We start from the raw sequence: 13146 nt of genomic DNA, 5'->3' as shown, positions 1-13146 counted from the left end.
GGGCCTGGTAGAAGTCTGTGGGAGGAGAGGGAAGGAACGACTCGCTGCAGAGATCGGCCCTGATGGGCACGTGGCTGAGACGGGCAAGCGGGGCTCCTGGCTGTGGGACCACCCACCCCTTGTCCTTTCCCCCCCGGAGATGCTGATCTAGCTCCCTGAGGTGTTACGTGTTGGCTGGAGGGTGAGTTTTAAAACTTACTGAGTTCACTGTGATAGCCTTAATTCTCCGGTTTTCTGGGTCGCGGAGGACAGGCCAGAGTGATAGGGACTTTTCTCCTGCTCCGAGTCTTTGCCATGGCTCCAGCCCCAGCTTCCCTGTCTGGCCGCCCCCCATCTCTTTCTCCTCCCCTGCCCCTAATGGAACCTGTTCCCTGCCCAGCATTGCTTGGACAAGCCCCCCAGCTTTCCTTTGAGAAACCACCTCTCTCCACTCTCAGACCCTGCCCTTCGGGTGCGGCCAGTGGTCGTGTCCCATCCCCTTGCCCCAGAGCAGGCTTGCAGGTGGCCTGGGTTCCACCCAGCAGAGGGGAGGACCCCACGATTTGAGCCACAGCTGTGGCAACCCTGAGGATGGCTTCCAGCCGAAAGGGTGAGGCCCTGGATCGAGCCGGCCCTGAAGCAAGCCTCAGCCACGGGCTTTTCTGTTACGATCGTGTTTTGCTCCGTGCCGAAGCCGGCGGGCCTGGCCCCTTCGTGCTGCCGGGAGGCCCTTGATGGATCCGTGCCTGCCCTCAGCCCCTGTTCCGGGTAGACATCTTTCCCTGTGTACACAGAGTTCAGGGTGGTCTCGGCCACTCCCCAGGGAAGAGACGGTCGGAGACCCCACGACAGCAATAAGGGGGGAGCTGTGCATGAGGTGGAGTTGGGGGCCCTCGGAGTCCTCTGGCTGGGAGCTTTGCCCTGCTGCACCCCACTGCATTTGTCAGCCGGGTTATCAGAGTGGCCCCGGGGGAGACACGTGTGACAGAGATGCCAACAATTAGGTTTGAAAAGCTCCCTGTGTCAATTTGCTCTGAAAGCAGTGAGTACATCTTTGTCAGGGTAGAAGCTCATCTTCACACTCGGAAGCTGTGGAGGGTAAGCATTTTAAGCTGCAAATATTGTTATTCATAATAGGTTGGCAAATATTTTCAGATTAAGCTAAGTGCCAAACTCTGGAATTATGACAGTGAATCCTTCGGCTTCCCGTGATCATTCTTCTCGCCTTGTTTTTAGGCTGGGAGGCCCTCAGAGCAGCCCTGTCCCTAGGGGTGGGCGGTCTGACCTTCCCCCATAGCAGGTGCCCCTCCCCACTTCCCACCCGGGACAGTGTCGGTGTGCTCGTGGGCACCTCTGGGGGTGGGCCGTTCACACCTTCAAAGGCACAATGCATTCCACGGCTGGCCTGTTCTGAATCTCAGAAGATGCTCCGGGTTGCGTAACCCACTCTACCAGGCTTGTGTTTAACAACGCTGATGGCATGCGTCCGTGTAGTCGCCAAAAACCCTCCTCATGTGCTTACTGGGCACCTGACCCCTTTGCTAGGAGATTCAGGGGAGAAGGAAAGGTGACCCCTACTCAGGAGGAGCTCATTCCTGGGAGATAGACGAGAGCACACGCAGCCCTTGTGTCAGATGGAAGAGGGGAACCGGGGTGCTGGTGGATCTCAGAGGAAAGAAGTGGGGACAACTGAGGGTGGCCTCGAAGTACGGACACAGCATGAATCTGCAGAGTTGGGGGGATGGGGGGTGGCTTGCGGTTGCCGGGCCCTCCCCACAGACAAGGACAGGCCACAGCATCCTTTCGCCCAGGGCGGGGTGTGCTTAAGCGGCCACACAGGTGGGGGGCGGCAGGTTGGGGTCCCTGTGTTCAGCAAACAGGCCGTGAAGGCAAGGCCTCACCGCGGTCCTGCACTGCTGCTTTCTTCTGGGGCTCCCTGTGCGCAGCCTCGGCAGCTCCCCACCATCGCGGCTGCCTCCCACCTCTTGGGTCCCTCCCTGACCAGCCCCGTGATGGAGGGCTCCATAGCCGGGCCCTCCACCCCATCTGCTGTCCTCCAGCCTCCCTCCCCAGGGCACCGCAGCTCCGTCTCCCCTGGGGCTCCAGCTGAGACCTGGGAGTCATTCCTGACACCCCTTCTCTTCCGTGCCCACACGCGAACTGTCATCAGGTGGGGCCCCCACTACAGCGCGTCTCATACCCCGTCTGCTCCCCTCCCCAGCCGCTGCCACTCTGCTCCAAGCCTCCTCCTCGTTCACAGGCCTGGACCCCCAGCTAGCCTCCGGTCTTAGCTCCGGATGCCATACAAATATACCACAGGGTGGGCGGCATAAGCAACAGGAACTTATTTTCTCCCCGTTCTAGAGGCTGGAAGCTGGAGAAGAGGGTGCGGCAGGGTCAGGTTTGGGTGGGAGCTCTCTTCCCGGCCTGCAGACTCTGCCTTGTCCCTGTCCTCACACGGCAGAGGGAGGGCAAACACTCTGGTGTCTCTTCTGATAAGGACATTAATCCCCTCACGAGGGGCCCACCCTCGTGACCTCGTCTAACCCCAATCACCTCCCAAGGGCCCCACCTCCTAATACCATCATATTGGGCATTAAGGCTTTGGTATATGAATGGGGTTGGGTACAGACATTCCTTCAGTCCGTGACACCTCCTCCAGCCTCCTTTACTCCCCGCAGTCCCTGCTCCTCACATGGGGCTCTGTTTTAAGTCAGTCTGATCAGCTTTCCTGCAGGCCCCGACCTGCCCCCCCACCCCCGCCTAGGGGCCTCCCATAGCTTCTAGGACAAAGCCCCATGACCTAGTGGGTCCAGAAGGCCCTGCAGGCCCGGCCTGCCCCCTCCTGCCCCAGCTGCTCCTGTCTCCCCCTCACCCTCAGGACACGGAGGCACAAAGTGTTTAAGGGACTTGAGATAGTCATACAGCCGCAGTAACAGAAATGTGGAAACCGTGAACGATGGAGGCCCTGATTTTCCCTGCCTTCCCCCGTTCCCCAGGCCCTGCTTCTCAAACCCTGAGAGGCAGCCCTTCACCCCGTTCTGCAGGCTGCCCCCCCCGCCCCCAGCCGGCTTCCACCTCTCGTGGATAATTCTCCCACCTCTTCCCACACTATCAAAAGTTCTCTCCTGTAGGACCATATGAGACAGGCACCTAATCAAATAAACCTTGGGGCTAATGGGCGGTTAGGAGCCAGTGGGTGACAGGGCTGCCACGGCAGGTCACACTCTTGTCTTTAACTGGGACTGTGGGGGGCTACCGGGTCTCAGAGAAGGACCAGCACAATGGTGGGGTTTGGGGTAACACATCAGACCCAACTGAATGGTGACGGTATTGTGATCAAAGGGTATTTTTCTAGCAACTCCTTGTAGTCTCAAGTTGATCTTAGTTACTCAAAGCAAAATAATGAAAGGAGACCTTCTTTGCCCCTAAATGACAGTATGTACTAGGAAAGATGGTCCTAATGACAGGGCTGGGCTTTGTCTCAATATGCCCACATCCTCAGTGGGGCTCTGAGCGGCAGGGCTGGACACCTGGAAGTCTGGACCCGAAGGGCCTTGGCTGTGTGCAGACTGGCACTGGTCGGGAGGGGGCGGGTGGGGAACACGGGCAGGTAGGGTGCAACCGGCCTGGGGAGGGACTCAGCACAGCAAGAGCAGCAGCTGTGTGACTGTGGGAAAGCCTCTCCCCGCCTGAGCTTCACTGTCACCCCATCTGATCCAGGGCGAGAGGTGGCTGCAAAGGACACTGCTGCCCAATCTCAAGGACCCCCCACACCTTACTTACCAGCTGAGTGAGCCCGCCCTTGAGAGTGCATCTGTAACAGGTGCCCAGTGCACCAGGAGCCTTGGGGCTCTGCGTGCAAGGCCTCTCCAGCCACCTGCTTGGCAGCATACATCAAAAAGAAAGAGGGAGGCCAGTCGGGAGGGGCACGGCCAGCCCTGGGGCGCAGAGGAGGGCAGCCCCGGAGCCCAGCCTGTGGTCACTTTAGTTGTCGTGCCCAGGACCATTTCCAGTGTCACTGGGGCCCATGGAGATGCATTAGAAGCCGGTAAACATCCTGTTACCTGGAGGTCTCCTTGCTCAAAAGGCAGGGAAGAAGGTCTGGCTTCTCGGGCAGGTCTGTGTCCAGGAGAAAAGATACTGGCCACATAGACGAGAGGAACTTAGTCTGTGAGATGGTTATTTGCTTGCTACCCAAGGGGAACTTGACCCTGTGCAATAAGCCCTGGGCTCATGTGTGGGGTGCTGAGTTTGAGGGAGTAAGTTGCATGTAGACACTGGGGTGCTGGCAGGAAGAGGGGCCAGCACCCCAATCCCACCTGGGTGTTTGCTGAGCTCAGAACCTGTAGGCCCAGCAGAAGAAGCCAGCTGGGGAGTGTGTTTCTGGGAGCCAGGAGGCTAACAAGGACACAACAGTGGGTACAATCTCGGGTCAAAAGGTGGAGGACGCTGCAGTGTCCTGGGCAGGGAAGCTGGAAGGGACCGCCATGGAGTAAGTCTGGGAAGAAAGATGGGAGCCTCTGCCTGCCCCATGTCCCAGCAGTCCCTTGAGAGTGAGGACCTCAGCAGGTCCCCAGGCTCCAGGAAAAGGAACATGGAGGATGGAGGGGCTAGGGGCCCGGGATGGATGTGTAGATTAGAAGGCAGCTCTCGGTGGGGCTGAAGGGATCCCAGATTGCCCCTCAGTGGGGGTCTGTGGGTCCAGAAGGGGCCAAGGTGATGTCGACATATTATTCCCCATAGAGAACCCCGAGGGGGTGGGAATGGGGACTGGAGGCGGTACTTGGTAAAATGCAGTAATTTTACTTTTTCCATCAGTGAGAGGCCATGCCACAGAGAAGTGCTGGGAGACATAAAGCTCACAGCCCAGAGCTGGCAAAACCACAGTAAATTATGATCATCGCCTCCAAGTTCAAGTACTGAATCAACTTGAAACAAATCCTCCACTTTTTTAAGCTTTATTTTTTTAGAGCAGTTTTAGGTTTACAACAAAAGTGAGTGAAGGTGTAGAGATTTTGCGTTTACGCCCTGCCCCCACGGCGTCCTCCCCAGCATCCACGGTCTCCGGTTTGCTCTCAGTACTGTCCATTCAATGGGTTTTGACAAATGTGTCATGACCTGCATCTATTATTATGGTCTCATACAGGGCATTTCTCCAGTTGTCCTCCAAATCCTCTGTGCTCCGACTATTCATCCCTCCCCTACCTCCCTTTTTAGGACCACTTTTTCAAAGACCCCAACCTTCACCTAATGCTCACTGTTTTGAGTGTTAAGAATTGAGGAACTCCCAGGAAGCAGGTAGGAGGATTTTGACTCCAGGGTTGGAACCATTTATCAGAGAAGCTGCTGTTCTTTGACAAATGTCTCTCTCACTCTCTCTCTCCTCCAGCAGACCTCACGGGGTCCCTGATTCCATAGAACTAGGAAACCTGGTGAATGCCAAGCTTCCTGCCAGTTCCGCAGAAGAAAGTCTCCACCTCTCCGCACAGCCCCATGGCTCCATCTGCTTAGAGAGCCCAAGAGCTCACAGGGGAAGCAGAAACCCCCTCTTGTGTGCATGTGCCCACAGATCACTCAAACTTCATTTTCTTCTTGACACCAGACTTTCTCCCTGCCCAGCATGTCAGCACCTTGGTCTGACTGTAGCATGTTTTAAAATTCCACCAATAAAAAGGAGATGGGGGGCACCTGGGTGGCTCAGTCGTTGAGCGTCTGCTTTCAGCTCAGGTCATGATCTCAGGGTCCTGGGATCGAGCCCCACATCGAGCTCCTTGCTCAGTGCGGAGTCTGCTTTTCCCTCTCCCACTCCCCCTGCTTGTGTTCCCTCTCTCGCTGTCTCTCTCTCTCTGTCAAATGAATAAATAAAATCTTAAAAAAAAAAAAAAGGAGATGGGAAGAAAATCGTTTATGAAGTGGGGCTGAAAATCCTGACAAAGACCAAGCACTTCATAAGTTGATGAAAATGGGGTTGGAGAGTTTCTGGGATCATGTGGAAAGCCCTGAGCCTCTGGCCAAGTTAGATCAGATAAGGATCAAAAGAAAGAAAATCGACAAAAATGTTGACTTGTAGGAGTTCAAAGGAGAATGATTCGAATATCAAATAGTTGAAGCCTCACATGTTTTTAGAAGAATGATATTTTTGTGATCACCCTGTGGAAGTCGTAAATAAGGGAGGCCACAGCATGTTATCATGCACTTTTGCCAGAAAAGCATTCTCCCCCTAAAAATAAAAGTTATGAATAACAATGCAAAAGTTATAAATAAAATATAATGAAATAAATAAATAAAATAAAAAAGTTATAAATAGAAAATAGTCAATTCATTCTTTATCCTAGGATTTAGAGCTCAGTGGCCATAATAACCTAGATTTTAGTTAAATTTAGTAAAATATTGAAAACACTTATTTTCAATAGTTGACAGGTTCAATTTTGAAAGCAATAACCAAATCATATTTTGTACCCATTTTAAGTGCCTTCTGTTTGGGGCTTTTTGTCCAGTTCTGAGTGAACAAAGATGTCCCAAGGAGTCAGATTTGTTGTTTGTTTTTGCTTTTGATATTTTTAAAAGATTTTATTTATTTATTTGTCAGAGAGAGAGAGAGAGAGAGCACAAGCAGGGGGAGCGGCAGGCAGAGGGAGAAGCAGGATCCCCGCTGAGCAGGGAGCCCGATGCAGGACTTGATCCCAGGACTCTGGGATCACAACCCGGGCCAAAGGCAGACACTTAACTGACGAGCCACCTAGGCATTCCTTGCTTTTGATTTTAATGAAAATGATAATTTATGACTGATCAGATTGCACTAAAATTATTAATGTATTTTTTCTAAATTTTATTTGGAAATTACCTTAAACCTACATAAATGTTGCAAAAATAGAATGAAGAACTCCTGTATATCTATCCCTCACTCAGATTCTCCAAGTGTTTTCATGTTACCACATCTGTCTTATAATGATCTCTTAATTGATAGGTAGAAATATAGATGTATAATTTCTTTCCTGAAACACTTGAGAATAAGTTGCAGATCTACTTCCCCTTTCTTCTTAAGTATTTCTGTGTATATTTTCTAAAAACAGAGACATTGTCTTATACAACCACAGTTCAATTATCAAAATCAGGAAATAACTGCTGATATAATAGTGTTATCTAATCTATAGATCTCATTCAAATTTCACCATAAGTTACTCTTTTTGACCTTGTGGGACCTACTGATGCCTTGGGAGAAGTTGCAAGAGATGGAAATCCATTCATGTATTCATCCAACCAACCAACCAACCAGCCAACATTTACTGACCCTTTGCCATGTGCCAGGGACTACGCAGGGGTTGGAAACCAGAAAGGAATCCTACATAGACCCTCTCCTCAAAATGATCTTATTAAACTAAGAATCAAAATGTCATGAATAAAATAACACCTCAGTACTCTCTATCGCAATATAGTCTGAACAGCACAATGGTGCCCCATTATGACATTAGGCCAAGTGGACCTGGTAAGCAGCAAGTGGCAATCACTGGACGTCCTAGTAAGAAGACATGCCAAGGGTAGGAGGTATACCCTAGAAATATTCCGGGGACTGCCATATTGGTGAGGTTTTTAGAGGTCCCACCGGCCTGGGACATGGCACGGCTCCCGTCTAAGGTAAAGCATGAGCAGTGACAATTTTGTTGTATCATCTCCTACTGAGAAAGAAGCACAGCGCCGGGTGTACTCCTGGGAATCTAGGGGCAGCACACTTGGTAATATTTCTCAGATGACTTGGAAGCCTGCCATTCTTGAGGGAGTCTAGAGCAAGAGGGCTCTCCGGAAATCTGCCCTTCTACTAAGGTTGTGTGCCCTGGAGCAACCAATGGTGATAGACTCAGTAGCCACTATGATGGAGAAGGGTTCCATGTTGAGTCTCTGGCAAGCCCTGGTGGGAGAGTCACACTGTACACCTTCAGCATTCTGGAGAAAGACCACTCCTTCTGCTACAGAGAACTACTCATAGTTTGAAAAAGAGTTCCTGTTGTGCAACTGGGTCTGGTAGAGACTTAGTACCTACTCATGGCACCTACTGTGCTCTTGGACTAACCATAATGAGTTGGCCATGGTCAGACTCCATCGAGTCATTGATTGGGAGGGCATAATTGCATTCCATTATGCAATGAAAATGGTGTATTCGGGATCAGGCCCAAGGAAGTCTAGTAGGAACATATAAATTATGTGAACAGGTGGCCTAGACCCTTAGATCATCTATCTCTGATGCAATGACACTTCTCCCTCAGCTGACACTTACAGCCTGCTATGGTCTGAATGTTTGTGCCCTCCCCCTAGTTCATATATTGAATTCCTAACCTCTAAAGGTGATGGTATTAGTAGATGGGGGCTTTGGGAGGCCATGAGGATGGAGCCCTCATAATGGGATTAGACCTCTTATAAAAGAACCCCAGAGAGCTCCCTGGCCCTTTCTACCTTGTAGGGACACAGGGAGAAGTTGACGGTCTGCAACCCAGAAGACGATGGTCACAAGACACCGGAACTGCTCGCGCCATGAGCCTGGACTTCCCAGCCTTGACAACGATGAGAAATAAAGGTTTGTCCCTGATGTTTTGTTATAGCAGCCCAAAAGGACTAAGATACGGTCTTGCGGGCACATAGTGGGGTGGGGGAGGGGTGCGCCTGTGTCCCACTGATGGAGGAGGAGAAAACGTGGACCTGGTTCAATATGTGAGCTTTAAGTAAAACTATTGCCCTCAGGCTGGGACAAGGGTGGCACATAACTTGGGTGAAAAATATATCAGTAGTGAAGATAAATGTTACTATAATATTTAAAAAGTCAAAATTAATGCAAAAAAATTCCATGATGAGTAAAATACCAAAATTTGCAATAAACACCAAATCAGTAACAGTACTGGGCTGGGCTATATTTGAGGTTGAGGCAAAAGGAAAAATCAGTGATACTAATCTATGGAAATGGGCACAGGTACATCAATTTTTGGATTTATGGTAAGGCTCTTTCACCCCAGAAAGCATCTTCTGCAGAGGAGGCACTTGGCATCCAGGTAGATAAGATGATTCATCCTGTGGATCCATCATCAGCCACCCCACTGCTTGAGCAATAAATAGTTTCATGAATGGCATGGCCAAGGTGACAAAGATCAGGCCATACGTGGGCCCAACATCATGAGTTCCCTCTTATTATGGATGATCTGGCTACTGTCACTGCTAAATACCTTATCTGCCAGCAACATAAACCAATGCTGGGTCCTCCATATGACACCATTTCTTAAAGAGACCAGGCCACTGGTGAGAAGCTAATTACATCAGATTCCTTCTGCCCTAGAGGAAACAGTGATTAGTCTTTACCAGAATCCACACTTATTCTAGAGATGGGTTTCCTCCCCTGCCATAGCGCCTTCACCAGCATAACCATCCAAGAACTTACAGATGCATGGTTTATTGGCACGGGATTCAAACATTGCCTCAAGCCCAGGGATCTCTTTTACAGCAAAGGAGGTAGATAATGGGCTCATGACCACAGGATTCGTCCAGAAGCAGCTGGCCTGATAGAAAATCAGAATGGCCTATTGCAAGGCCATGAAGGGGAAAACTTGGGGTGCTATCCTTTAGACTACAGTATATGTGCTAATTGACCCACACGTTGGTCCTATGTTCCCAACAGCGGAAATAGATGGGTCCGGGAACCAAGGGGTGGGCGTTAGAGTGACTTCTCTCATCATCACTCTCAATGACCGACTTGAGAAATTTGTGCTTCTTGTCCCCACACCTTGGGTCGCTCTCTGGTAAATTAGCGGTCTTGGTTCTTTTTTTTTTTTTTTCTTTCTTTATTTTATTTTTTTATTCTTATGTTAATCCCCATACATTACATCATTAGTTTTAGATGAAGTGTTCCATGATTCATTGTTTGTGCACAACACCCAGTGCTCCATGCAGAATGTGCCCTCCTCAATACCCACCACCAGGCTAACCCATCCTCCCGCCCCCCTCCCCTCTAGAACCCTCAGTTTGTTTTTCGAGTCCATCGTCTCTCATGGTTCGTCTACCCTTCCGATATCCCCCGCTTCATTCTTCCCCTCCCGCTACCTTCTTCTTCTTCTTTTTTTCTTAACATATATTGCATTATTTGTTTCAGAGGTACAGATCTGAGATTCAACAGTCTTGTACAATTCACAGCGCTTACCAGAGCACATACCCTCCCCAATGTCTATCACCCAGTCACCCCATCCCTCCCACCCCACCCCCCACTCCAGCAACACTCAGTTTGTTTCCTGCAATTAAGAATTCCTCATATCAGTGAGATCATATGATACATGTCTTTCTCTGATTGACTTATTTCGCTCAGCATAATACCCTCCAGTTCCATCCACGTCGTTGCAAATGGCAAGATCTCATTCCTTTTGATGGCTGCATAATATTCCATTGTGTATATATATATATATATATATATATATATATATATATATATACCACATCTTCTTTATCCATTCATCTGTTGATGGACATCTTGGCTCTTTCCACAGTTTGGCTATTGTGGACATTGCTGCTATAACATCGGGGTGCACATACCCCTTCGGATCCCTACTTTTGTATCTTTGGGGTAAATACCCAGTAGTGCAATTGCTGGATCATATGGTAGCTCTATTTTCAACTTTTTGAGGAACCTCCATACAGTTTTCCAGAGTGGCTGCACCAGCTTGCATTCCCACCAACAGTGTAGGAGGGTTCCCCTTTCACTGCATCCCCGCCAACATCTGTTGTTTCCTGACTTGTTAATTTTAGCGGTCTTGGTTCTTAATGAGGGTGGAGGGAGTGGAGGGCACACTCTTCCACTAGGGGACATCATAAATGTCACTGAACTTAAAAACATAACTACAGCCTGGTCACCTTGGGTTTCTCAGGTAATTGGGCCAGAGTGGGGGCGGAAAAAGAAGGAATGGCTAGCACAACTAGATTTCCACTTGCAAAAGAATGAAGAGGGACCCTCTACCTCACACTATACACATAAATCAACTCAAAATGGGTCAATGACCTGCATATAAGAGGTAAAACCATAAAACTCTAAAAAGAAAAATAGGGGTAAATCTTCATGACCTTGGATTTGGATATGGGTGCTTAGATTATGACACCAAAAACTTGAGCAGCACAAGAAAAAAATAAATTGGGCTTCATCAAAATTTAAACATGTATCTCAAAGGACATTAGCAAGAAAGTAAAAAGATAATCTATGGAAAGGAAAAAATATTTGTAAATCATATATCTAATAAGAGTTTAATATCCAGAATACAGTTGACTCTTGAACAATGTAGGGGTTAGGGCACCGACCCCCACATAGTCGAAAACCTATGTATATTTTTTTTTGAAAGTCTTTTTTTTTTTTTTTTAGATTTTATTTATTTATATTTGAGAGAGAGAGAGAGCCATGGGAGGAGCAGAAGGAGAGGGACAAGTAGATCCCAAGCTGAGTGCAGAGCCCACTGTGGACCTCTATCCCATGACCTTGAAGTCAGGACCCAAGCCAAAACCAAGGATTGGCACTCAACTGACTGAGCCACCCAGGTGCCCCTTAAAATCCATGTATAACTTTTGAGCCCCCCAAAACTTAACTACTAGTATCCTACTGTTGACTTCACCAATGACATAAACCGTTGGTTAACACATATTATGGATATGTATTATATACTGTATCCTTATAATAAAGTAAGCTGGAGAAAAGAAAATGTTATTAAGAGAATCACAAGCAAGAGAAACTACATTCATAGTACCATAGTGTATTTATAAAAAAAAAAATCCATGTGGGGGCACGTGGGTGGCTCAGTCGGTTAAGCCTCTGCCTTCTGCTCAGGTCATGATCCCAGGGTCCTGGGATCGAGCCCCCCATTGGGTTTTCTCCCTCTGTGCTCGCTCTCTCTCAAATAAATAAAACCTTTAAAAAAAAAATCCACATGGAGGTGGACTCACACAGTTCAAAAGTGTGTTTTCAAGGGTCAGCTGTATATAAAGAATTCCTACCACTCAACAACAGAAAGACAAACAACTCAAAAAATGGGCAAAGGACTTAATAGGTATGTCTCTAAAGAAGATCTACAAATGCCCAATAAGCACATGAAAGATGTTCAACACCACTAGTCCTGAGGGGAATGAAAATTGAACCATTAACAAGATACTGCTTCACACCCATTAGAAAGACTAGTATAGAAGAAACACCGAACATGTGTTGGTGACCATGGGGAGACGTTGGAGCCTTGTACGCTGCTGGTGGGAATGCACACACAGCTGCTTCGGAAAACAGCAGTCTGGTGGGTCCTCAAAAAATTAAAAATAGAATTGCCAGAGATTCCATTCGCAGGTATATATCCCAAAGAATTGGAAGCAGGGACTCCAACAAATACTTGTATGCCAATGTTCTCTGCAGCACTAGTCAACAGTAGCCCAAGAGGTGGGAACAACACAAGTGTCCATCAACAGATAAATGAACAACAAATGTTGGTTGACACACAGTGGTGTATTATTCAGCCATAGAAAGGAATGAGCTTCTAAGACATGCCGCGACACGGATGAACCTTGAAAACACTAAGCTGGGTAAAATAAGCCAACCACAGAAGGACAGATATGGTATGATTCTGCTTATATGGAATATCTAGAATAGGCAAATTCATTGAGACGGCAGGTAGATTAGGCTACCAGGGGCTGGGGGAAGGGGGAATGAGGAGTTATTGCTTAATAGGTACAGGGTTTCTGGTTGGGTGATTAAAAAAATGTTTTGGAAACAGTGGTGATACTTGTACAATATTGTGGACATAATTGATACCATTGAGTTGTATACTTAAAAATAGCGAATTTTGTGCTATGTGTACCTACAACAGTGAAATGTAGCGATTACAGTAGAGGGGAAATCAACCCTGATTATCATGAAGGATAGCGGTGTTGCTCCACAGTGAGGGCGGGCCGGGCATGTCCCGACTCAGGGGAGTCACTGAGGCATCTCTTGGCGAGGTAACTGGGCAATTGCAGCAACCATGGGCTTAGAGCAACTAAGGACTGAGAACGCTCCGGGTGGAGGCGTGGTCACCTCACCTGGCACATGGTTTAGACAAGCTACAGTGCTGGCCAAGAGGGAGGAAATCTAGAACGGCTGGGATGGGAGGGAGATGATGAATATCACCTGTG

Source organism: Mirounga angustirostris, unplaced genomic scaffold, assembly GCF_029215605.1.
Source record: "Mirounga angustirostris isolate CCGP_5_RB_7025 unplaced genomic scaffold, mMirAng1.0.hap1 SCAF_16, whole genome shotgun sequence".
Lineage (NCBI taxonomy): Eukaryota > Metazoa > Chordata > Mammalia > Carnivora > Phocidae > Mirounga > Mirounga angustirostris.
Note: the sequence above shows the minus strand (reverse complement) of the source record.